Source organism: Pelobates fuscus, chromosome 1, assembly GCF_036172605.1.
Source record: "Pelobates fuscus isolate aPelFus1 chromosome 1, aPelFus1.pri, whole genome shotgun sequence".
Taxonomy (NCBI): domain Eukaryota; kingdom Metazoa; phylum Chordata; class Amphibia; order Anura; family Pelobatidae; genus Pelobates; species Pelobates fuscus.
This window is the reverse complement of record NC_086317.1, coordinates 47,596,448-47,620,215: the sequence shown is the minus strand read 5'-3', so window position 1 is coordinate 47,620,215 and position 23,768 is coordinate 47,596,448.

The following is a 23,768-nucleotide window of genomic DNA, read 5'->3' as shown; positions in this document are numbered from 1 at the left end:
AGCCTGAAATTTGGCTAGGAAAAGCGCTCTCTAACTCTGGCCCAGTGGGCATGCATGGCCTTGGTTAGGGTCTTGCATAGCTGCCATTTTGGTCACACCACTTATCTACAAAGGCTGCCGGTTTGTTGGCTAGACATCTGTTGTACTGTCCAAGTGGGGACTGGGATAACCCCCACCGGTCCCAGGGTGGAGTAATGGGGCTTTAAGCGTGAAACATGTACTGGCGTGGACCACCGCAGGAGATCAGCCACCTCTCACCTCAGCTCACCCACCAGTCCTAGTAGGCCTCAGGTAAAGTACCGGTAGGATGGTCCGGTTTGGGTGTTAAAATTAGACATGTGCAATTCGTTTTGTTCCGAATATGAATTTGGGCGAATTTCGGGCAATTCAGACATTCGGATGCTTCCAAATGTCCGAAGTGCTGAATTGACGCATTTCGGAAGTGCCGAATTTCGGAAGTGCCGAACTGAACCAAATTGCTGAAGTGCCGAATTTCAGAAGTGCCAAAGTGCTTCGGATTTCTGAAAAGTGGCAAAACAAGAGAAGGAATTAAGTAAATGATGACAGGGGTAGGGGTAGGGATAGAAGTAGAGTCTGTCTGTCAGTGAGTGTGTCTGTCAATGAGTGTGCTTGTCTGTCAATAAGTGTGCTTGTCTGTCAGTGTGTGTGCTCGTCTGTGCTAGTCTTATAAATTAAACTCACCAAATGCATTGAATACATAATTTATCACAGCGATAAATGATGTATTCAATGTACAATGTATGTATTAGGTAGTATGTGTATATGGATGCATGTCTTATGCAGTATGTGTGTTTATGGATGTAGATATTAGGCAGTATGTGTGTATGAATACATATATTAGGCAGTGTGTGTGTTTATGGATGTATGTGTGTATGGATGCGTATTTATGTATTTGTGTATGGATGCATGTATAAGGCAGTATGTGTGTATGGATGTAGGTATTAGGCAGTAAGTGTGTATGGATGTACACATTAAACAGTATGTGTGTATAGATGTATGCATTGAGCAGTAGGTGTGTATAGATGGATGTAGGTATTAGGCAGTATGTGTGTATGGATGCATATATTAGGTAGTATGTGTGTATGGATGTATGTCCATACTAGAGCTTGTCTATGCTCTAATAATTTCTCGCATGGATTATTGTAACCCTCTCCTGATTGGTCTTCCTAAAACCGTATCGCACCGCTACAGTCTGTAATGAATGCAGCCGCCAGACTGATTTTCCTCTCTAGTCGGTCCTCTCACACCTCACCCCTCTGTCAATCCTTACATTGGCTTCCTGTATCCTATAGGAGTAAATTCAAAGTGCTAACCCACACCTATAAAGCACTGAACAATTCTAGCCCCTCTTAAATCTCTTCACAGATCCACAGGTATGCCCCTCCTCGTTCCCTCCGTTCTGCCCGTTACCACCTCCTGACCACTGCTCGCACCCGTACGGCCAACTCACGCTTGCAGGACTTCTCGTGGGCGGCTCCCTTCCTATGGAATAGCTTGCCTATTAGCTTGCCTCAGACTCTCCCCTAGTCTTCAATCCTTTAAGAAGTACCTTAAAACACATCTCTTTAGGAAAGTTTATGGCCTCCCTGATCTACCTTACACACCTGTCTCTTGCTCTCTCCTATAGGGCAGCACTTTACTCTCTCCTCCAGTTTTTCTTCACTCCCACCTTATTTGATTGCTATTTCCTGTCCTAATGTATTTTATACCCCACCTCCTATAGACTGTAATCTCGTTTGAGCATGGTCCTCTTCAACAGGCCCGGACTGGCCATCGGGCATACCGGGCAAATGCCCGGTGGGCCGTGATGGCCGTGGGGCCGAGGCCGGCAGGGGAGATCACAGGATCTCCCCTGCCAGCCCCTGCAGGGCCAGCGCTATCCGAGCGCTGGCCCTGCTGTGTGTCTCCATGGGCTGGTGGGGAGATCAAAGTTCTCCCTCACCGGCCCAGAGACAACTCTAAGCGGCCGCCGGCTGAGGAGTGTGGGAGGGAGGAGAGGACCGGCGGAGCTCTTGCCAGTAGCTCCGCCGGGTCCTCTCGCGAGGTCTGAGCGTTGCTGCGGTTACCGCGGCAACGCTCAGATCTCGCGAGAGTGAACTCTAGCCTGCAGGGGCTAGAGTTCACTCTCACCACTGGACCACCAGGGAAGGCAGCATGGCAGCACGGCAGCATGGCAGCACGGCAGCACGGCACACCCCCATGGCAGCACGGCACCCCCCCCATGGCAGCACGGCTCCCCTACCCTCCCAGGCTAATGGTAAGAAGGGAGGGGGGGAATATAACTTTTTTTTTTATATAATAAAAAAATGTATTTAAATTTAAATAAATACATTCACACTCACACACATAGCACCCCCAGACACATACAGCACCCCCAGACACACACAGCACCCCCTGACACACACAGCACCCCCAGACACACACAGCACCCTCAAACACACACAGCACCCAGACACACCCAGCACCCCCAGACACACACAGCACCCCCAGACACACACAGCACCCCCAGACACACCCAGCACCCCAAGACACACACAGCACCCAGACACACACAGCACCCAGACACACACAGCACCCCCAGACACACACAGCACCTTCAGACACACACAGCACCCCCAGACACACACAGCACCCCCAGACACACACAGCACCCTCAGACACACACAGCACCCCCAGAGCCCAGAGATGAGTTTATCTCGTTAGAAAATAACTGATATGGTTTATACACGTAAAATATCCTCAAGTAATTCTTCTCTTTAGGAATTGCAAAATGAGAAACATTTGAACGTAGATACATGGCCACTTTCTGGGTTATTCTCTAGTCTCAATGCCCCATGTCTAGATTATTAATAATAACCCTGGATCATCCAGGGACATATGGACTCTGGAATCTGGACATTGTTCTGTAGTTTTAGCAATATCTGGATTCCTGCAATAAATTCTCCAAATAAGATTGAATGTAAACTATAAAAAAAGATTGTTCTTTAAAGGAACATCATCCTCATATATGTGATATACAGCACAATGAATAGGATATAAGTCCAGGGTGACAAGACCATCATGTTTACAGGGATACATTTAATCTTGTCAATATTTATGAAAATTGTTGCCCTGCAGTATGTATAATGCATATTCTGCAGGATTCTTCATTGCCTAATGACTTAATCTTAAACACCTTCTTCTGAATCCTACCAACTACATGGCTATTCTTTTCATGTGCTGCCCATCAAAATGTATATATGATATGTGTCCCAGAAAACATGGTAAATCTGGTTACCTTGTATAAGTCCCAAGTCAAAAAAGGAAGCTATTTCTTAATTATATCATCTTAACTAATTATGAAGAAGCAGAATGGGAGAGTAATTTGAACCTACAGTTTAATTTATACAAAAGCAAAACAGTGCAAATATCGTAGTATATATCATAATATCTTAATAAATGTTAATAAAGTACTTTTATGTTACAAACAGTCTAACAGTATACAATATAATACACATTCTGCCTAATTAGAAAATTAACCAAATATTCTAATTATTTGGTAACTTCAAAAAGTCAAACATTTTCCTTTACATCTCACATATTTTCTTTAAATTCTTTATTTTTGCAGTACAGTGTTTATCACACAGTTGACATGCAATATGCATATGGTAGTCATACAGAAAGAAAGACATATGTTGTGAACAGCTGAAATCATGCACCATTTTGTATAAAATAACAAAATTACTTAAAACTAGGGACCTCTAAATATACAATATTACCAGGAGGCTTAAACCACAGCGATCAGATAATTATTATTCCCCAGTGGCAGAAATTATTAATACCGGTGAGGAAGTCTTAAAGTTGGATAAGTAATCAAGCAGTTCTACTGCGTATATATGAGTGTAATAACATGTTGGAATAAGTTAGACATAGGATGCATGCAACATATAGTCGAGAAGGCAAAGTAGCTTAATGGGCTAAACTGAGATGTGACAACTTCAGAATACTTCCACTAATGGATAGTGGAATGGGGGTTATGCATTCAGATTGGTAACCCATAACCAAGCCTACTCATTTAGATTATGAAATTGTATTTATATAATTTATTAAATTAACATTCTTTTCTTCTTTTTAATTAAAACCACCTTCCATCTGTCTGCTTGCGCGGCTTGTAAGTAAATGTTGTGGATTTCTATAAGTTCACAGGTACATTTATTTTGTGAATTTTCTTTCTCTCCAATTTGTTAAGAGTGAATCTGGTTGGAATTTGGAGTTTGATAAATATGCAAATCCTATATTTTATACAACATTCCTGAGGATTGCAAATTCGGTTGAAATTTCGTTATTTTAACGGCAATATAATGATCCAGACTGCTTTTGGACGTAAGGGAATAACTGTTTATAAATCACAAAATATTATTATCAACTGAGCTCATAAAAATCCACAAGAAAACAATCCATTAATTAACTGCTGCAGAGGTATTTCAGAAAATGGAAAAATGACTTAATTATGTCATTATTCAGTTTATTACATACAATATGAACATCTTTTGGAAAGCTGAGTTTTATTGCATTGTAAAATATTCTGAATTAAACAGGTTGTTAAACGTACATGTTATAAACCAAGTTTGTCTTCCAGACTTTTCTATGGTTCACAGCCTGCATGAGATTAAGAAATATATGAATCTTTTTTGCATACTGGACCAATACTCCTAATATCCAAAGTATGTATACGCATTTTCCCCAAATCTCAGGGTAGGGCTGTTGTTAAAGGAACATTCTATTTAAGTAAAATATTTATTTTCCTTTTAATCCTTAAATGACTGAGCCTTCTTCTTCTAACAACTTACATAAATGTATCACATATGGTTAAGACATCGATGTTTCAGTCCATTCACCTAGATGGAACCTAATAACAACTATTCATGTTGTGTGTGTATAATATATATTTTATACAATAGATTCACATGTGATCATGATACTATGCTATATATATATATACGAAATATACGAAAGTGTTTTAACAAATCTCTAACATGAAGAAGAATAAAAGCATAGTATATGAAATTTAATTTAATACTATAAAGCAATTAACATCTGCCAGAATTCAGTTTTGAAATTGAAGTGTAATAACAGAAATTGGTTTAAAGCCCCAAAGACACAGTTTTAGAGACAGGCATCTGATGGGTTCATAGAGCAATATAGACCCTGAGGAGCCAGGCAGGGCCTAGGCAGGAACAGGGACATGTGAGTGTGAGCGGAGCAGGCCCGGACTAGCCATCGGCATTCCGGGCAAATACCCGGTGGGCCGCAATGGGCTGAGGTCGGTCTATGCAGGGCCGGAACTATCCAAGCGTCGTGCCTGCTGTGTGCCTTCATGGGCCAGTGGGGAGATCAAAGATCTCCCTACCGGCCCACAGACTGTGAAACGCGGCCGCCGCCCAGGGAGGGAGAGAGAGGACCTGGTGGAGCTCTTACCTGCAGCTCTGCCAGGTTTCTCTAGCGAGGCTGTAGCGTTGCCGTGGTTGCCCTACAGGCTAGAGATTACTCTCACCACTAGGACCACCAGGGGTGGCAGTACGGACCCCCCTCCCAGGCATAAGGTAAGAAGGGAGGGGGGATATAAAGTTTTTTTTAAGTTTTTTTCAATTAAATACATATTTAATATATTGAAATCTAACCCTCCACACGCATTCCCAAACATATTCACACACACACATCACCCCCACACAGCACGCACACTAACAGCACCCTCACACACACAGAACCCTCACACACACATGGCACCCTCAAACACACACGGCACCCTCAAATACACACGGCACCCTCACACACACACACAACACCCTCACACACACATCACCCTCACACACACACACAGCACCATTACACATACAGTACATGCGCACATGCGCATATGCGCACATGAGCACACACAAACACACATACACACATATATATGTATAAATATAAATTAGAAACAAAGAATGTGACGGCAGATAAGAACACCCTTACACACACAGCACCCCTCTTATAAACACACTGTACCCCTCACACACACACATGCTGCACCCTTCACATATACACACAGCACATCCAACACACTGCACCCCTCACACATACAATATGTCCAAACATATATATATATATATATATTTATATATATATATATATATATATATATACACACACACACACTACAGCACCCCTCACACTGCACCACTACACACTTTATGCTCCAGATACATGCTAGATCCCTTACCCAACTCTGGATCATTTAATTTACACACACACACACACACATACACACACTAGATCCTATGTACACACTGAATCCGCTACACACACACACACAATCTCCTATACACACTCTGGGTCCTTTACACACTAGATCCCCTACACACACACCGTACCACCTACACACACTACATTCCTGACATACAAACTCTGGATCCCCTATGCACACACTACATTCCTTGTAAGCAAACACAATCTCTAAACACACACTCTCTACAACCCCTACACACACTACATCACCTACACACACACACACACACACACACACACACACACACACGCTACAGCCCATATGTACACACTTGCTTCAGCCCCTAGCCACACATATTACACCACAAACAAAAATGAAATTTACCTTTTTTACACAATACCACACCACAATCAACTCTACACACACGCAATCCCAGAAGCAGGTTAAAAACACATGCACGATACTCTTTTCTGACCCTTTTGTCCTCTGGTATCCCACCAGAGACAAGTTAAAAGCAAACAAAGCGCAAGCATGTTATTAAATTTGCTTGCGCTGCGCAGAACAAATTCAGGGCTTTTTTCTCATGCTGGAGCTCATCAGCAGGGCTCTGCGCATTGAACCAACATGCTCACTTTGAAAGGGGGTGTACTTGTCATTAGTGATGACAAAACACACCCTCTCAGGCCCTGCACCCTCTCATGGGGCCACTGTGATTGAAAAATGCCCGGGCTGAATTTTTTTTACCAGTCCGGCCCTGAAGGGGAGTGCATACAGAGTAATGTGGTAAAGTGGTTTGGGATGTGGGTGGAGTAGATTGGGTAGATGAGTGGGCTAGTATAAATAGGTTGCCATCTTACAGTACAGCAGCCATCTTAATTATCAGTTGGGAACAGCTTGGTAATTGCTGGTTGTTGCGCTCGATATACCTGATTTCCAAGTGCTGTTTGCGGCCAGGGTATGGATATTGAAGCTGTCCTCTCTGCCTTCAGGGCTGAGGCTTTTCAAGATGGGGGTCTGCACCTGCAGGCTCAGCTGGTTCGTCTTCAGGACTCCTGGCAGTAGCAGAGGTCCCAAGAGATGAGCTCGGCCACCGGAACGTTTTGCCCCTCAAAGGTAAGCTACGGGCCCTCCTGGGAGCAGGAGTGCAGGCCTGGCCTTGCAGATTCTCCACTATGCGGCCGCGAGGCTCGCTTCACCTCCCTTGTGGACTTCTCTCACTACCTGGGCAACGGGGCAGTCCGCGGCGGTCCGCACACGCTTGTCTTTCTCTTCTCCAGCCCCATGCAGCAGGAGCCAAAGTCCTTCTTCCCGGGCTGGCTGGTCCGTGGCTACACAGACTGATGGTGCTCTGTTGCAGTCCGAATCCCTTTCTACGGCCGCTGAGGGTTTTCCTGTGGCCTTGCCTCAGTCGGCGGAGTAGCCACGTGGTACCCACGGTCCAGGCGGGCGGAGCGGTGGACGGGCCTCCAGGCGGGTAAGATGGCTTAAGGGTGTTTCTTGGTGTGCGGAGGTCTCCCTTCTCGACCTTGCTGGTTGTGGCTGGAAGTAGTGAGATGCGGATGTCTCCTACCCCTTCCCTTGTTAGCTCTGCTAGCCCTCTGCCCTATATGGGGGTGGCGCCTTGATCTTCCGGGCACTTCTTGCCTTTCCCATCCCCCCTGGGATGAGCCTGCCAGTATGGGGGTAGGGATGTGAATTCACCTGTTCTTTCGTCCCATGTGGCTCTTGACCAGGCCATGTTCCAGGCCTTGTTGTGTGCTACGCCGGTATTGCTCCTATTAGAAGTGGCAGCTCCGGCCCAGCCTCCAGTGGTTACGGCTCCGCTACTCCAATCAACTCCTGCGCCCTCCTGTCCTGCATTTGTGGAGGGTCCGGCGGGTGTGTGGGTAGTGCGGGCAGTTCTGGGGCCTGGGGTCCAATTTTGGATACTTGGGAGGGGCCTTTTGGATACTTGGGAACGGAATTCAGCGGTCCCTTCTCTGGATGCGCAGGTTAGGGTGGGGTGGGACCCTTCTCCGGTTACTTCATCTGGGGTGCTGGGGGTGCCAGTTCTGGGTGAGCCATCGGTCGCTTCTGCTCCACCAATACCTGACTCTTCTGCCCTCGCGGCAGGTTTGCCGAGTGTGAAGGTAGCACCGGCCGCTCATGGGGTGGCCTATATGTGCTAGTCAAGCCCTCTGGGGTTGCATTTGTGCCAGAAGGTACGGGACAAAATTTGGAAGGGTGTGTTTGAGATTTTCTCCCTGCTCCCCATGGAGGACTTACCCCCTCCTGAGAAGGAGTCCAAGGACTCTGATAAGGATAAAGACAAGTTTAGGTATCAGAAGATAGCCAAAACATTTGGAAATTGGATCAGGGCTACTTGATCCTGGCCAGTGTTATAGGGGAGAAGGCGTTGGACAAATGCTCGGCCCTGTTTTGTTACCAGGATACCATATGGACTGCATGTCGGGTTTATGGGGGACTAAGCTGGTGGCGTTATGATGAACAGTTTCAACAGCAGTTGGCAGTTCGCCGGTCCGTGGGTTCGGATCAAATGGATATTGGCCTGTGGTTGGTGATTATGACTCGCCCGGCCTCGCATCAGGGTGGTCTGTTGTCCTTTCTAGCGGCACCCCACGCAGCACCCCACCGCGTCGGCCTTACCCAAAGCGCTCTGGTTGCTGTTGACAATACAATGAAAGCCAGTGCCAATGGGGGACCAGTTGTAAGTTTAAGCACAAATGCTCCGTGTGTGGGGGTTCTCACTCAGTTACCTTTTGTTTCAAGCGGGGAAAAGCCGGAGAGCGCGGGGATATCATGGTCTCGAAAGGGAAGGAAAACCGGTGGACATCGGTGTGATGATCCCATGGCTAAGCCATTATAGCAACCGCAGGGCAGCAGAGCCGCTCCTTGGGGGGTTTCACGGATGGGTTTTGGATTCCGCACTGGGTGAGGGATTCTCCTGGGGTGTGTCAGAATCTCAAGTCGTCAGGGATTACCCTGAGGTGGTAGCTGACAAGCTTAGTAAGGAGCTGTCGGTAGGGCGAATGGCGGGCACGTTTCCAGTGCCGCCAATCCCTCACTTATGTGTCTTCCCATTGGGGGTGGTGCCCAAGAAGGAGCTGGGTAAGTTTCTGCTGATTCACCATTTATTCTTCATGTTTGGGGGTTCGGTGAATAGTGGTATTGATAAGGAGCTTTGTAGGGTGTAGTAAGCGTCCTTTGATGCTGCGGTTCAGATGGTTCGGGTGGCAGGCCCTGGGGCTGATATTGAGGCTGCCTTTTGGCTGCCTTTTGGATGCTTACCATCCAACTGGGCTGCCATCACCTGTTGGGTTGTTTCTTCCAGGGCAGTTACTACGTTGACCTGTGTTTGCCCATGGGTTGTTTGATTTCCTGCTTCTATTTTGAATGTTTCAGTACATTCCTGGAGTGGTTAGTGCGGGAAGAGGTGGCGTGTAACTCACTGCTTCATTATTTGGCTGACTTTTTATGTGTGGGTCCTGCAGGTTCGAATGTGTGTTCACACCTTCTCCGAACCCTGGAATCGGTCTCTCAGTTCTTTGGGATCCCGCTCGCCCTTGACAAGACAGTGGGTTCTTTCACCTGCTTGAGCTTCTTGGGGATTGAGATGGATCCGTTTGCTGGGGAATGTCGTTTGCCGGAGAAAAAGGTGCTGGAACTGCGCGGCTTGGTCTCTGCCGCGGGTCACTTAAGAAAATTCAGTTGCGAAACCTGCAGTCACTCTAGGGTAAGCTTTAATTTGCATGCCGGATTATTCCTATGGGGAGGGTGTTTAATCACCGCTTGGCAGTGGCTACTTCGGGGGTGGATCGCCCTCATCATTATGTGCGGATCACTCGCCCACTGTGCAAGGATTTGGGGGTTTGGTCTGTCTTCTTGGATTGATTTAAGGGCAGTCATATTGGCAGGCACCTGAGGCTTCTGAATGCATACTGTTTGGCTGTACATGTTCCCGGGGATGCTAATGTTACAGCGGATGCTCTTTCTCCTTTTCAGTGGCGGAAATTCATGGCGGTGGCGCCCGAGGCGAACAGGATGGTTTTCCCATCTCCAGCGGATCTGTGGGGCCTTGGGTTGACCAAGTGAATTTGTGCATTCAGGGTTCAGTCTCAGAGTCTACTTGGCAGCGTTATGGTAAGGCATGGAGCAAGTGGCTAGCGTTCAAAAGTCAGCTTGGTGGTTTTCGGTTGGATGGTGAGTGAGTGCAGGGTTTATTACAACTAATTTGGTTCTGGGAGGCCTCGGGCTGTTCTTCCTCGGCTGTGTCTGGGAAGTTGTCTGGGCTGAGGTTTTGGTTTAAACTCACCAGGGTGTCGGACATTACTAAGGATGTCCTAGTTTCGTTGGTTATGAGGGGCTGGTGGAAAGTTTTGATTCTCGGAGCCTGGTTTCCAGCGCTCTTATGGTAGGCATTAGAGATGGCGCGAACATAAAATTTTCCGTTCGGCAGGCGAATTTTAAAACCAACAGGGACTCTTTCTGGCCACAATAGTGATGGAAAAGTTGTTTCAAGGGGACTAACACCTGGACTGTGGCATGCCAAAGGGGGATCCATGGCAAAACTCCCGTGGAAAATTACATAGTTGATGCAGAGTCTGGTTTTAATCCATAAAGGGCATAAATCACCTAACATTCCTAAATTGTTTGGAATAACGTGCTTTAAAACATCAGGTATGATGTTGTATTGATCAGGTAGTGTAGGGGTTACACCCGCTTCACAGTGACAGACCAAACTCCCTGTTTAACACACCGCAAACAACCGCAAACAGTCCATTTGCACAACCGCAAACTCCCCATTTGCACAAGGTTGGATACCAAGCTAGCCATGTCCCGTTCCTTGTCCTCACTGATGTCATTGAAGGTCTCTTCCTCCACCCAGCCATGTACAACACCACGGGTCCCCGAAAGGTGACAACAAGCCCCCTGGGACGTCTGCTGTGTTTGGTCTTCCACCTCCTCATAGCCACCTTCCTCCTCTGACTCCTTTCTTCAGACTCCTCTCTCTGCATTGCCTCTCTCTGCGTTATCATAAGGTGTGTTAAGTAGTACTATTCCTATCAGTTTAATCCCTGTTACGTCCCCTATCATATATGGCATCAATTTTAGGAGCCGGGAGATGGAAAAAGATGCTTGGTCGGTCCTCCTACTTCAAATTTGGGGCACTGCATGTGCAATCTAATGTGCCACAAGATAGGAGTGGTGTGTTAAAGGAACACTATAGTCTCCTAAATTACTTTCGCTAAATAAAGCAGCTTTAGTGTATAGATCATTCCCCTGCAATTTCACTGCTCAATTCACTGTCATTTAGGAGTTAAATCACTTTGTTTCTGTTTATGCAGCCCTAGCCACGCCTCCCCTGGCTATGATTGACAGAGCCTGCATGAAAAAAAAAACTGGTTTCACTTTCAAACAGATGTAATTTACCTTAAATAATTGTATCTCAATCTCTAAATTGAACTTTAATCACATACAGGAGGCTCTTACAGGGTCTAGCAAGCTATTAACATAGCAGGGGATAAGAAAATCTTAATTAAACAGAACTTGCAATAAAGAAAGCCCAAATAGGGCTCTCTTTACAGGAAGTGTTTATGGAAGGCTGTGCAAGTCACATGCAGGGAGGTGTGACTAGGGTTCATAAACAAATGGATTTAACTCCTAAATAGCAGAGGATTGAGCAGTGAGGCTGCAGGGGCATGTTCTATACACCAAAACTGCTTCATTAAGCTAAAGTTGTTCAGGTGACTATAGTGTCCCTTTAAGTAGTACTATTCTTATCGGTTTAATCCCTGTTACGTCCCCCTCATCAGGCCTTTTTTAGTCGAATGTATCGCCCACTGTCAGTCCCTTCGGGATCCATCCCTCATTCATCTTAATAAAGGTGAGGTAATCTAGACTTTTTTGACCTAGGCGACTTCTCGTCTCAGTGACTCAGTGACAGGACACTTGAAGCGGGGCAGGCCAGAAGTTCTATCGCAAATTGGGATAGCTCAGGCCACAGGTCAAGCCTGCACACCCAGTAGTCAAGGGGTTCATCGCTCCTCAGAGTGTCAATATCTGCAGTTAAGGCGAGGTAGTCTGCTACCTGTCGGTCGAGTCGTTCTCTGAGGGTGGACCCCAAAGGGCTGTGGCGATGCGTAGGACTTAAAAAGCTCTGCATGTCCTCCATCAACAACACGTCTGTAAAGCGTCCTGTCCTTGCTGGCGTGGTCGTGGGAGGAGGAGGATTACTTTCACCTCTTCCCCTGTTAGATTCCCGTTGTGCTGTGACATCACCCTTATACGCTGTGTAAAGCATACTTTTTGATTTATTTTGCAACTGCTGTATCCTTTCCGACTTGCGGTAATTCGGTAACATTTCAGGCACTTTCTGCTTATACCGGGGGTCTAGTAGCGTGGAAACCCAGTACAGGTCGTTCTTCTTCAGCCTTTTTATACGAGGGTCCCTCAACAGGCACGACAGCATGAAAGACCCCATTTGCACAAGGTTGGATGCCGAGCTACTCATGTCCCGTTCCTCGTCCTCAGTGATCTCACTGAAGGTATGTTCTTTCCCCCAGCCACGTACAACACCACGGGTACCAGATAGGTGACAATGAGCACCTTGGGATGCCTGTTTTGGTTGGTCTTCCTCCTCCTCCTCAAAGCCACATTCCTCCTCTGACTCCTCTTCCTCACAATCCTCTTCCAATGTTGCCGCAGGTCCAGCAAGCGATATTGATAAGCCTGTTTCTGGTGGTGATGGTGACCACAACTCTTCCTCTTCCTCTTCCTATTCACGCTCATCTACGGCCTGATTCAGCACTCTTTGCAGGGCACACTCCAGGAAGAAAACAAATGGTATGATGTTGCTGATGGTGCCTTCGGTGTGACTGACTAGGTTTGTCACCTCCTCAAAAGGACGCATGAGCCTAAAGGCATTGCGCATTAGCGTCCAGTAACGTGGCAAAAAAATTCCCAGCTCCCCACAGGCTGTCCTAGCACCCCGGTCATACAAATAGTCGTTAATGGCTTTTTCTTGTTGGAGCAGGCGGTTGAACATTAGGAGTGTTGAATTCCAATGTGTTGGGCTGTCGCAAATCAAGCGCCTCACTGGCATGTTGTTTCGCCGCTGCATATCTGAAAAGTGCGCCATGGGCGTGTAGGAATGCCTGAAATGGCCACACACCTTCCTGGCCTGCTTCAGGACGTCCTGTAAGCCTGGGTACTTATGCACAAAGCGTTGTACGATCAGATTACACACATGTGCCATGCACGACACATGTGTCAACTTGCCCAAATGCAATGCCGCCAACAAATTTCTTCTCTTGTCACAAACCACTTTGCCGATCTCCAGTTGGTGCGGAGTCAGCCGCTGATCCACCTGTGCGTTCAGGGTGGACAGGAGTGCTGGTCCAGTGTGACTCTCTGCTTTCAGGCAAGTCAAACCCAAGACGGCGTGAAACTGCCGTATCCGGGATGTGGAATAGTACCTGGGAAACTGGGGGGGTGCCGTTGATGTGGAGCAAGACGCAGCAGCAGAAGAGGACTCAGCTGAGGAGGTTATGGAAGAGGATGGAGTAGGAGGAGTAGAGGAGGTGGCAGCAGGCCTGCCTGCAAGTCGTGGCGGTGTCACCAACTCCTCTGCAGAGCCACGCATTCCATGCTTGGCAGCCATCAGCAGGTTTACCCAATGCGCAGTGTAGGTGATATACCTGCCCTGACCATGCTTTGCAGACCAGGTATCAGTGGTCAGATGGACCCTTGCCCAAACACTGTGTGCCAGACATGCCATTACTTCCTTTTGCACAATCGAGTACAGGCTGGGGATTGCCTTTTGTGCTAAGAAATTTTGGCCGCGTACCTTCCATTGCGGTGTCCCAATAGCTACAAATTTTTCGAACGCCTCAGACTCCACCAGCTTGTATGGTAAAAGCTGGCGGGCTAAGAGTTCAGACAAGCCAGCTGTCAGATGCTGGGCAAGGGGGTGACTTTGTGACATTGGCTTCTTACGCTCAAACATGTCCTTGACAGACACCTGACTGTGGGCAGATGAGCAGGAACTGCTCAAGGCGAGAGACGGAGTGTCGGATGGTTGAGAGGGGGCAAGGAGGACAGCAGTGGTTAACGTGGCTGAAGATGCTGGACCAGGAGGAGGATGGCGGCTTTTGGCGGAGTTTGTGTGCTGCTTGTACTCATGTGTTGATCCCATAGGTGTTTGTGATGTGCGATCATGTGCCTTCGCAAAGCAGTTGTACCTAAGTGGGTGTTGATCTTCCCACGACTCAGTTTCTTTTGGCACAGGTTGCAAATGGCATCGCTGTTGTCAGAGGCAGACACACCAAAAAAATGCCGCACTGCTGAGCTCTGCAATGACGGCATTCTGGTGGTGGCAACAGCATGCGTTGATTGGCGTGCTGTCTGGCTGACCCCGGGTGCCGATGCATGCTGTCTGACTATGCCACTAGCTCCTAGACTCCCCCTGCTTCCAACTCATCTCCTCCTCCTCTCTGTCTCCCCATCTGAACTTTCACCCTGTTCTTCTTCTCTTCTAGCGGGCACTCACGTGACATCCACAGACGCATCGTCATCATCAACCGCTTCACTTGTATCTGACAACTCAGCAAAGGAAGCAGCAGCGGGTACAACATAATCATCATCACACCGTACGTCCATGTGTGTAATGCTGCCTGACTGAGACATACCCCTGTCATCTACATCCTCTGTTAAAAATGGTTGCGCATCACTCATTTCTTCCAACTGATGTGTAAATAACTCCTCTGACAGATCAAGTGAAGCGGCTGTGGGGCTAGTATTGGTGGTGGCGGCAGGCGGGCGAGTGGTAACTTGAGAGGTGCCCAAAGCTAAGCTGGAGGAGGATGGTGCGTCAAGGTTCCGAGCGGAAGCTGTAGAAGATTGGGTGTCCTGTGTTAGCCAGTCAACTATGTCCTCAGAACTTTTCGAGTTCAGGGTACGTGGCCTCTGAACACTGGGCATTATTCTAGGGCCAAAGGGAATCACAGCACCACGACCACGACGGCCCCTGCGGGGTGGCCTGCCTCTGCCTGTCATTTTTTTGGGGATTAGTGGTACTATGCGTGCAAGCTACTGTGACAACAGATATGAGTGGCACTGTGCACTGGCAAAAGTTGGCAGAGTAGACGCTGTAGGCCTGACACACACGCTTGCAGACAACTAACTGCTATTCAATCTATTACAGTCAATTTTATTTTTTTTAAATGTACACTACTGTTACACAAGATATAAGTTGCACTGGTGTGACACTGTGCCCTGGCAGGCCCTGAAACGCACACGTGTGAAGGAAACTGACTGCTATTATATTACAGTCAAAAAAGTTTTTTTTTTTTTTAAATGCAAGCTATTGTGACACCAGATATGAGTGGTGGCACTGGGCAAGTGGGCACAGTATACGCTGTGAGCCTGACGCACACGCTGGCAGGCAGGCAACTGCAATTAGATTACACAGGAAAAAAAAAAAAGCAGACTGATGTTCTAGCCCTAAAAAGGGCTTTTTGGGGTGCTGTCCTTACAGCAGAGATCAGATGAGTCATTCAGGACTGTAGTGGACACTGAATACACTAGCCTAGCTATCGATTTCCCTATTAAATCAGCAGCAGCTACACTGTCCCTCCTCACTAAGATTGCAGCTTCCGAATGAATCTAAAATGGATGCTGTCCAGGAGGTTGGAGGATCTGGGAGGGAGGGTCTGCTGCTGATTGGCTGGAATGTGTCTGCTGACTGTGAGGTACAGGGTCAAAGTTTACTCAATGATGACGAAAAGGGGGGCAGACCGAACATCACATATGTTCACCCGCCGTGGCGAACGCGAACAAGCTATGTTCGCCAGGAACTATTCCCCAGCGAACTATTCGCCAGCGAACTATTCGCCAGCGAACTATTCGGGACATCTCTTGTAGGCATATTCTCGGTTCTGCCACAGGTTTGTTCCTCCCCATTTTAAGTAGCGTTGTTTTGGTTGGCATTCTCCTTTGCCTTTTTCAGGGCTATGCTGGTGGGCGAACTGGTGAGCCCATCCAAATCGGTCCATGGGGGTTTGTTATTTGGGGATGTTTTTGACGAAGCAGATGCCGTGAGGTTTCTGATTTGCAGGTCTAAGAAGGTTGTTCGGGGTACTTGGGACACATTATGGATCATCCCTGACTCTATGGTTTGTCTGGTGGCATGTTTTCTGGGAGATTGGAATCTGTTATCGTTAAGGTGCCAGAATGCAAGTATGGGTCATCGGCCATTCGTACATCCATTGGGTGTAGCTGCGGGCTCAAGTTCACCCTGGGTGCCTACAATTGGGCCTGTCACCAGCAGTAGTAGAAGTCCGTTGGTTCGGTACCCGGGGATGCGGTGAGAGCAGCTGTTACTCGAAGTGGTTCATTTATCTGCTCGGTGCTCCTGATGTAATTTAAATACATGCTGGGGGGAACAATCTTTGCACTGTTCCGGTGTGGGATCTGGGGGAGAAGATCCAGAGGGATTTGGGGAGCTCTGGCTCCATTTTCCAAGGGTGTTTTTAATATGGTCTGAGGTGCTTTCTCAAAATTTCTGGGGGGGGGGGGGGGGCTAGGGACCCCAGGGCTTTGGAATAGGGCAGAATTAAGATCAATAAAAGGGTCTCACATTTTGAGAAGGGAATGGTGGGGGCTCACGGTGCATCATCGCATCTTTGAGCAGAATGCTTCTATTTATTTTCGTAGTGATGAGGTTCACCTGATGGATGTTGGGCTGGATTTATTTAATTTACCTTTGCAGGAGGCTTTGGAGGAGGCCATGTCTGTTGTGTTGGGGTGGCCTCGCTGATTTAGGGGGTAAATGACCCTTGTCAACCATGGGTTAGACCAGCGGTCCATGGAAAGTGGATGGGTAGGGCTGTCCCTCCCCTAACCTCAGGTACAGTGATGGATAAAGGACGTGCCATTTGTAACTGTCCCTTTAAATGACAAATTGCCCTGCTTCCCTGGGTTGTGGAGAAGCTTATTTGCCAGCCTCCTTCCTCATGACTATGGCCCCTGGGAGATTGTACCCCTGAAAAACTTATGGACTTTTATTGGGTGTGTAAGGCCCTTTAAGAACCGTCTGGGGACATATTGTGACTTTGGTGAACAATGGCCCTTTAAGACTATGTCCCCAGACCTGTAAAATAACTTGTCCCTGGCTTTCTCCCACTTGGTTCAGTAAATGGGGCATACTTAACCATGTACCACACAGGTGGACCACCCAGAAGTGGAAGTGTGCAGGCAATTTACCTCCCAGGATGTGAGGTTACTGCAGGTTAATAGCCGACTGTTGGGTGGCCGCAGTTCGTGCAAACGAACACGTGGCGGCGGCCATCTTTGTTCATTCGAACAAGGTCATTTGTATGTGTAGCCAAATTCATGGAACTAAAATCGGCTACACATTTCCGCGAACACCGCTGGCCCTTACCTTCTCCCATACTGAATTTTCAGCTGAAAAGACTAAGTCCCGTTCGAAGATTCAAACGCCTGTACGAATGGGACTTAGTCGTTTTTCTGCATGAAATTGACCGACTGCACAGCCCAAATCTATGGAACTGTTGGGCAGGAAAATGTGCTTGCGGTCGGTCATAAGGACTTCCGCCTAACTTTTGATCTACTGGATTTGTCTGATTTTTGGTTATGCATATATTTGAAGGTTGTTGATTCTAAATATGTCATTTTTATGGAGATTGGATGTATGGTTTTAAAGTTACAGTGTATGTGTAAAAACTGTATTTTTACTGTCTGTGATAATTATGTTAATCCCTTGTGTAACATAATTATATCACAGGCAGAGGGGAGGATTTTGTGTGTAATTGCTGGGAGTGTTTTCTGTAATGTACGTGTGTGATTGGTTGTTTTGTAACGCCCTGTGGGTGGTCCTATCTAAGGGGAACCTGCATAAAAGAAGGTTCTTTTGGTGCGAATAAACAGAGTTCTTCTTGACCCTCAACACGTAGTCTCGTGATTGGAGGGTACAGCTATATTCACACTGGGGATTGCTATGCGCTGCATATTCCCTTGAGCTTTAATCACTTAGCTCTTTTGAGAGTTTGTTCCGGTTACGCTCTCCTTGGAGGAGAGGTCTTCCCCACACGGTCCTGGATGCTGGAGGTTCATACAGGGTGTAAGGAAGAAGGCGCAGCTCCAGTTAAGCTACTGCGGTTTTGGAGTATGTGGTGGTTGTGGTGTCGTCTGCAGTGCTTGGAGTCCTCAGGAAGCGCTAGGAGCATCCGTCAACGGAGGTACCCAGTCGGGGTGCCAGGTGATCCGTTACACCAACTAACCGGCTAGCGGTTAGCATTACACAATGGTAGGCCCAAGAAAAGGCCTTGCGCTGGTTGGAACGAGGGGGGAGGGGGCAGCTGCCCTTAAGTTATGGTTGGTTGGCAAGGTGGTACTCAGTGATGTATCTATTTACTGAGTAATTATGTATATAGTGTTTTATGTTATAAAGTTGAAGTTTAAATATTTATATTTTAATATTTTAAGCCGTGGCCTATTTTAATCCAAAGCAAGTCTGGTGTGTTTTCATTGGAGCAAAGGCTGGGGTTTTTCAAGGGGTCAGGTTTATGCCCATATATAGTTACCCTCTACTTATGCACAAGATGTGAACAAGATTCATGTTTATCCTTTTTCCAACAGACTTAATTGAGATTACTTGTACACTTACCTCCTCCACTATCAGCCTGTGTTCATGCCTTTGGGGGGTACAGTATTACAGCTGATATCTGTGTATTTTCTAGAAAGGTAAAATGCTTATCTTAGCATGATTTCATATAGCTTTTTTTTAGCTTATGTACTATGCTATCAAAGTGCTTTTTTGTGAAGTGGGTATTGATAAATGCTAGTCATTTATATGCAATTAATCTTTTTTTTATGTTTTATAATTATATTTAATGATTTTCTGGATGCTCATTTATAGATTTGCTTTCAGGCAACTTGTGCATGTATATTCTCTTTTCCGGAGAGCAGAAAATAGCCAAACAAACCTGTTAAGCCATATATGTGCAGGTGAAGGGGGATGTTCTAATTTATGTTACTTTTTTAATTTTTAAGAATTGATTATTATTCGCATTAACCCCTTCCCGACCTCTGACGGATGTACCGGATACGTCCGCGGCAAGTTTGAGTGGTGGAAGCGATCGTGATCGCTTCCAGCCGCTCTGATGGTAATGCATGATGCCTCGATGTCGAGGCATCATGCAATACCTATCCTTACCCAAGTGATTGCTCCCCCGAGCTTCTTATGCTCAGCCTGTGCTGAGTGCATCGAGTGGTCGAGACACTCAGTTAAGATTTTAATGAAAAAAAAAAAATAATATATTTTTTTAAATAAATAAAAAAAATAACCCCTACCCTCCCTCTCCACTTACCCGATCGCCGCTGGTCCACCGCCGACAATCGGTCTTCTTCTGAGGGGGGACTGTCTGGGCTCAGACCAGACAGTCCTCCCTCTGCAAATTAGGACCTGCATGGGCATTGTGACCGCTCTAAAAAAGTTGTCACATGGCCACAATAGGTGTCCATAGTGCTGCCAGCAGGGGGACTGCCTGAACTGACAGGCAGTCCCCCTCCTGCCGGTGAAAAAAAGTAAAAAAGTAGTTTAAAATAAATAAAACAAAAGTTAATAAATACATTTTTTTAAAATATATATATATATACACATATATTATATCTATATATAATATGTATATATATCTTATACATAACATCATACTAACTGTATTTTGTTATTAATATATACATATTTTAATATAAAAATACACTCAGATTACACACGTGTGTGTATATATATATATATATATATATATATATATATATATATATATATATATATAAAATCACTATATATATTGCATATATAGTATTATAAAAAATTTATAATATTTAATTAAAAATAAATAAACTCTAAAAATAATTTTTAAAGAATAAAAAAAAATTATATACATATATATATATATATATATATATATATATGTCATTTTAATCTAACTGTATTTTTTATATTAACATACCCCTTCAGCACCACGGGAGGGGGACCCTGAGCGTGGGGGCACACTCAGGGCACTATAGTGTCAGAAAAAAACACTTTGTTCTCCTGAAACTATAGTGATCCTTTAATAATACTACATTTTTGTCCTTAGAATTAAAAAAAAAAAACGTATTAATTTCTATATTTAATATTTAATTTATATTTATATAGGTATCCCAAGAAAATGTAATAATTATAGTAATAACAATTTAATTTATTACTACCTATCGGCGTAGCAAGATTTCTAGGAATGGAAAGTTAAGAAAATATACTCCTGGAACAAAGACATTTTCTTTTGTGTTGTGTAATGTTCAAACACATTAAAGCTTAAGGCAAAATTGAGTCTTTTATTGTGGCTAATTCAAGGAGATGAGCAAAATAACTGGAAGCATATGCTTTCATTTTAAATCTGTCAGTCCAAATTTATCTCAAACCAAGAGTAACTCAGCACAAGGCAAAGATCACTGAGAATGTGATTCATCTGAAATGAATGAGGCTACAGTAAAGTGTAAAGTGAAGATAAGTATCTATAGCTGAAAAAAAATCACTTCAACATAATTGCTATTGTTCAGAAATCTCTGAACTAGCAGCAGAGTTCACGGGATAACAAAATGGGAATGACTGAGAGTAATATATTTTTGTAACAAATGCAATACCATTTTACAGCTGTTCAATGTATTCCAAATATCCATTGTGCACTTTACAGACGATTACGAAAAACAATATTCATTGAAAAAGATCAATTTTTGTGCATTGACAACTGATAAATTGTAAGAATTCTATGATAAATGTTGACTTTATCTGCACCAACACATAAATACATTAAGCATATACAATACTAATCAGAGGTGTATTCTATAAAGATGCATGGAATACCAGAGTATTTGGTTCATAATATGTTTGTATGGGTAGATTTAAAGTGTATGTATCAAATTGTACATAAGTCTTATTCATTTTATAAAGCATAACATTTGATCTATATATTACGATAGTATAATTGCTAGGAAATTGCTAGCAAAGTTCTAGATTGGGAAAAAAAAACTATTAAAAAGTAGGTATTTTACCCACCAGTCAATCAATTCTTTAGGTTAGACCAGTGCGCTGAAGAATTGACCAGCAAGGAGAGTAGGAGAACCCTTCTACAGATTACCTCTTGATCTCCACATGTAGCATTGGCTGTGATTCCTATGGTCACTCACTAGCCAAAGCTGCTAGTGTTATTGAAGGAATATAGGAACATAGTGACTAATTTAATTTGCTTAGATGCCAGCATGTTGGTGTCTTGGGTAAATGTCATTAAGCTGGAAAATCAAATGAGACAGAGAGCAGAAGGCGGGCGGACTGGAAGTAGGATTACAACAGTGTAACACCCATGTAGAAAAATAAGTCCTTATATACCCCTCTAATTGTCTTTCCCTGCTTCAGGTGCTGTCAGCGCACCCGGAAGACACTAAGAATCCATCGAGGACCGGCACCCGAATAGAGAAAGAGAGTTAGATTGTTATATAAGGACTGGGAAGGGCAGGGGAGGTACATATTTATGTGTACACTGTTATTAGTGAAAGTTAAAGGACCACTATAGTGCCAGGAAAACATACTCGTTTTCCTGGCACTATAGTGCCTTGAGGGTGCCCCCAACCTCAGGGACCCACTCCCGCCGGGCTCTGGGATGAGGAAAGGGGTTAAAACTTACCTTTCTCCAGCGCCGGGCGGGGAGCTCTTCTCCTCCGATCCTCCTCCTCTCCTCCCATTCGGCTGAATGCGCACGCGCGGCAAGAGCTGCGCGCGCATTCAGCCGGTCTCATAGGAAAGCATTATCAATGCTTTCCTATGGACGCTTGCGTGCTCTCACTGTGATTTTCACAATGAGAATCACGCAAGCACCTCTAGTGGCTGTCAATGAGACAGCCACTAGAGGCTTTGAGGGCTGGATTAACCCATTTATAAACATAGCAGTTTCTCTGAAACTGCTATATTTATAAAAAAAAAATGGGTTAACCCTAGCTGGACCTGGCACCCAGACCACTTCATTAAGCTGAAGTGGTCTTGGTGCCTAGAGTGGTCCTTTAAGTCGCTGAGGAAATTTCTGTACCAGACAAAATGCATTGGATGAGTAGTGGTGACTTTTTGTCTGTTTTAAACTTGAATGTAAGTCTAATAAATTTTTTAATCTACATTTACAATTTCAATATTTTCTTTTGAGTGGATGACTATATCTGGTCTCCAGTGATATCTCTAATTAACAGCTGTATGAGCACTAATGCTTATTCATTAACGATAAAACGCCCACTTTGTAATAGTCAGTGTCATTATAGCAACATTTAATGTTTCTGCATTCAAAGAAGGGGTAAGTGAATACTTTCCAAATAAAATATAACATCAATCCAGACAATCTCATAACCACCAGGTGTATGTTTGCACCTCTCATTTCTTAAATAAAATATTGTTGTATTCCAACATAAGTATTGGGACACTGTTGGGATGTATTACTGTGTAATGAATGTGGTCCTTATAAATGGTGCAATAAACAAGACGTATGTACATGCTATAAGAAGAGTTATGCTAATCTGGGGCATCATCTAGTAGGTATACAAGTAATTTAAATACTCTCTTTGCATAAGTTCTTTGATTTAAGGTAAGTGTCATTTTGCTTGGTTTCAGGAGAAAAAGTGGTGCAAAGAGTTACAGTGCCAATCTTGAAAAAACAATGACACAACATCTTTTTGAATAGGGAAGAGACTCTACAGGATACATCGTCTTATTTCATATGGTAGTGGACAGAGCTTTTGGTATCTTCAAATCATTTGACATTTCCCCTTAAAACATACGCACAATGGGCCTTGAGCACATATCAGTCTTAGCTAGAACACAGAGTGCCAAGGCTTTGCTAACCTGGGATGGATAAATCTACACTTGTGCCTCTTAGCCAAGAAATTGCAAACGAATTATTGTGAAACCCGTCTATACATAATATTTTCTTTCGTCATTAATTTGAATATTCTGTACCCTTTCTCTCCCTATTTAATATTTGTTACCACGGTCACTGTTCCAAATTAGTTTATTTAGTTTGAATAATTAGTGTAGTTGGCGCTTACCAGTTGGTGAACAATATGAATAAGAATTCACCCACAAGAAACAATCAACTCTCCATTCTCAGACGCAAACACTATATATATATATATATACTCATTGTGAGAGGAAGAAGGAAACAAAGAACATATGCTAAACTGTCAGCTATACAATTAGATGGTTTGGTTTAGTCTGTCTTCTTTATACCTGGAAAGGTTTAAGATTGTTAATCCCAGAACCTACTTGCGTGGGATCATGTGTCCCTGTTCCTCACTGGCTTCATTGTGATCATGGAAATGTTATTAGAAAACAAAGAACTATAGCACTTGCATCTACTCACTGATATTGATTGCTCTTGCAACAAATGCAGGGAATGCATTCTAA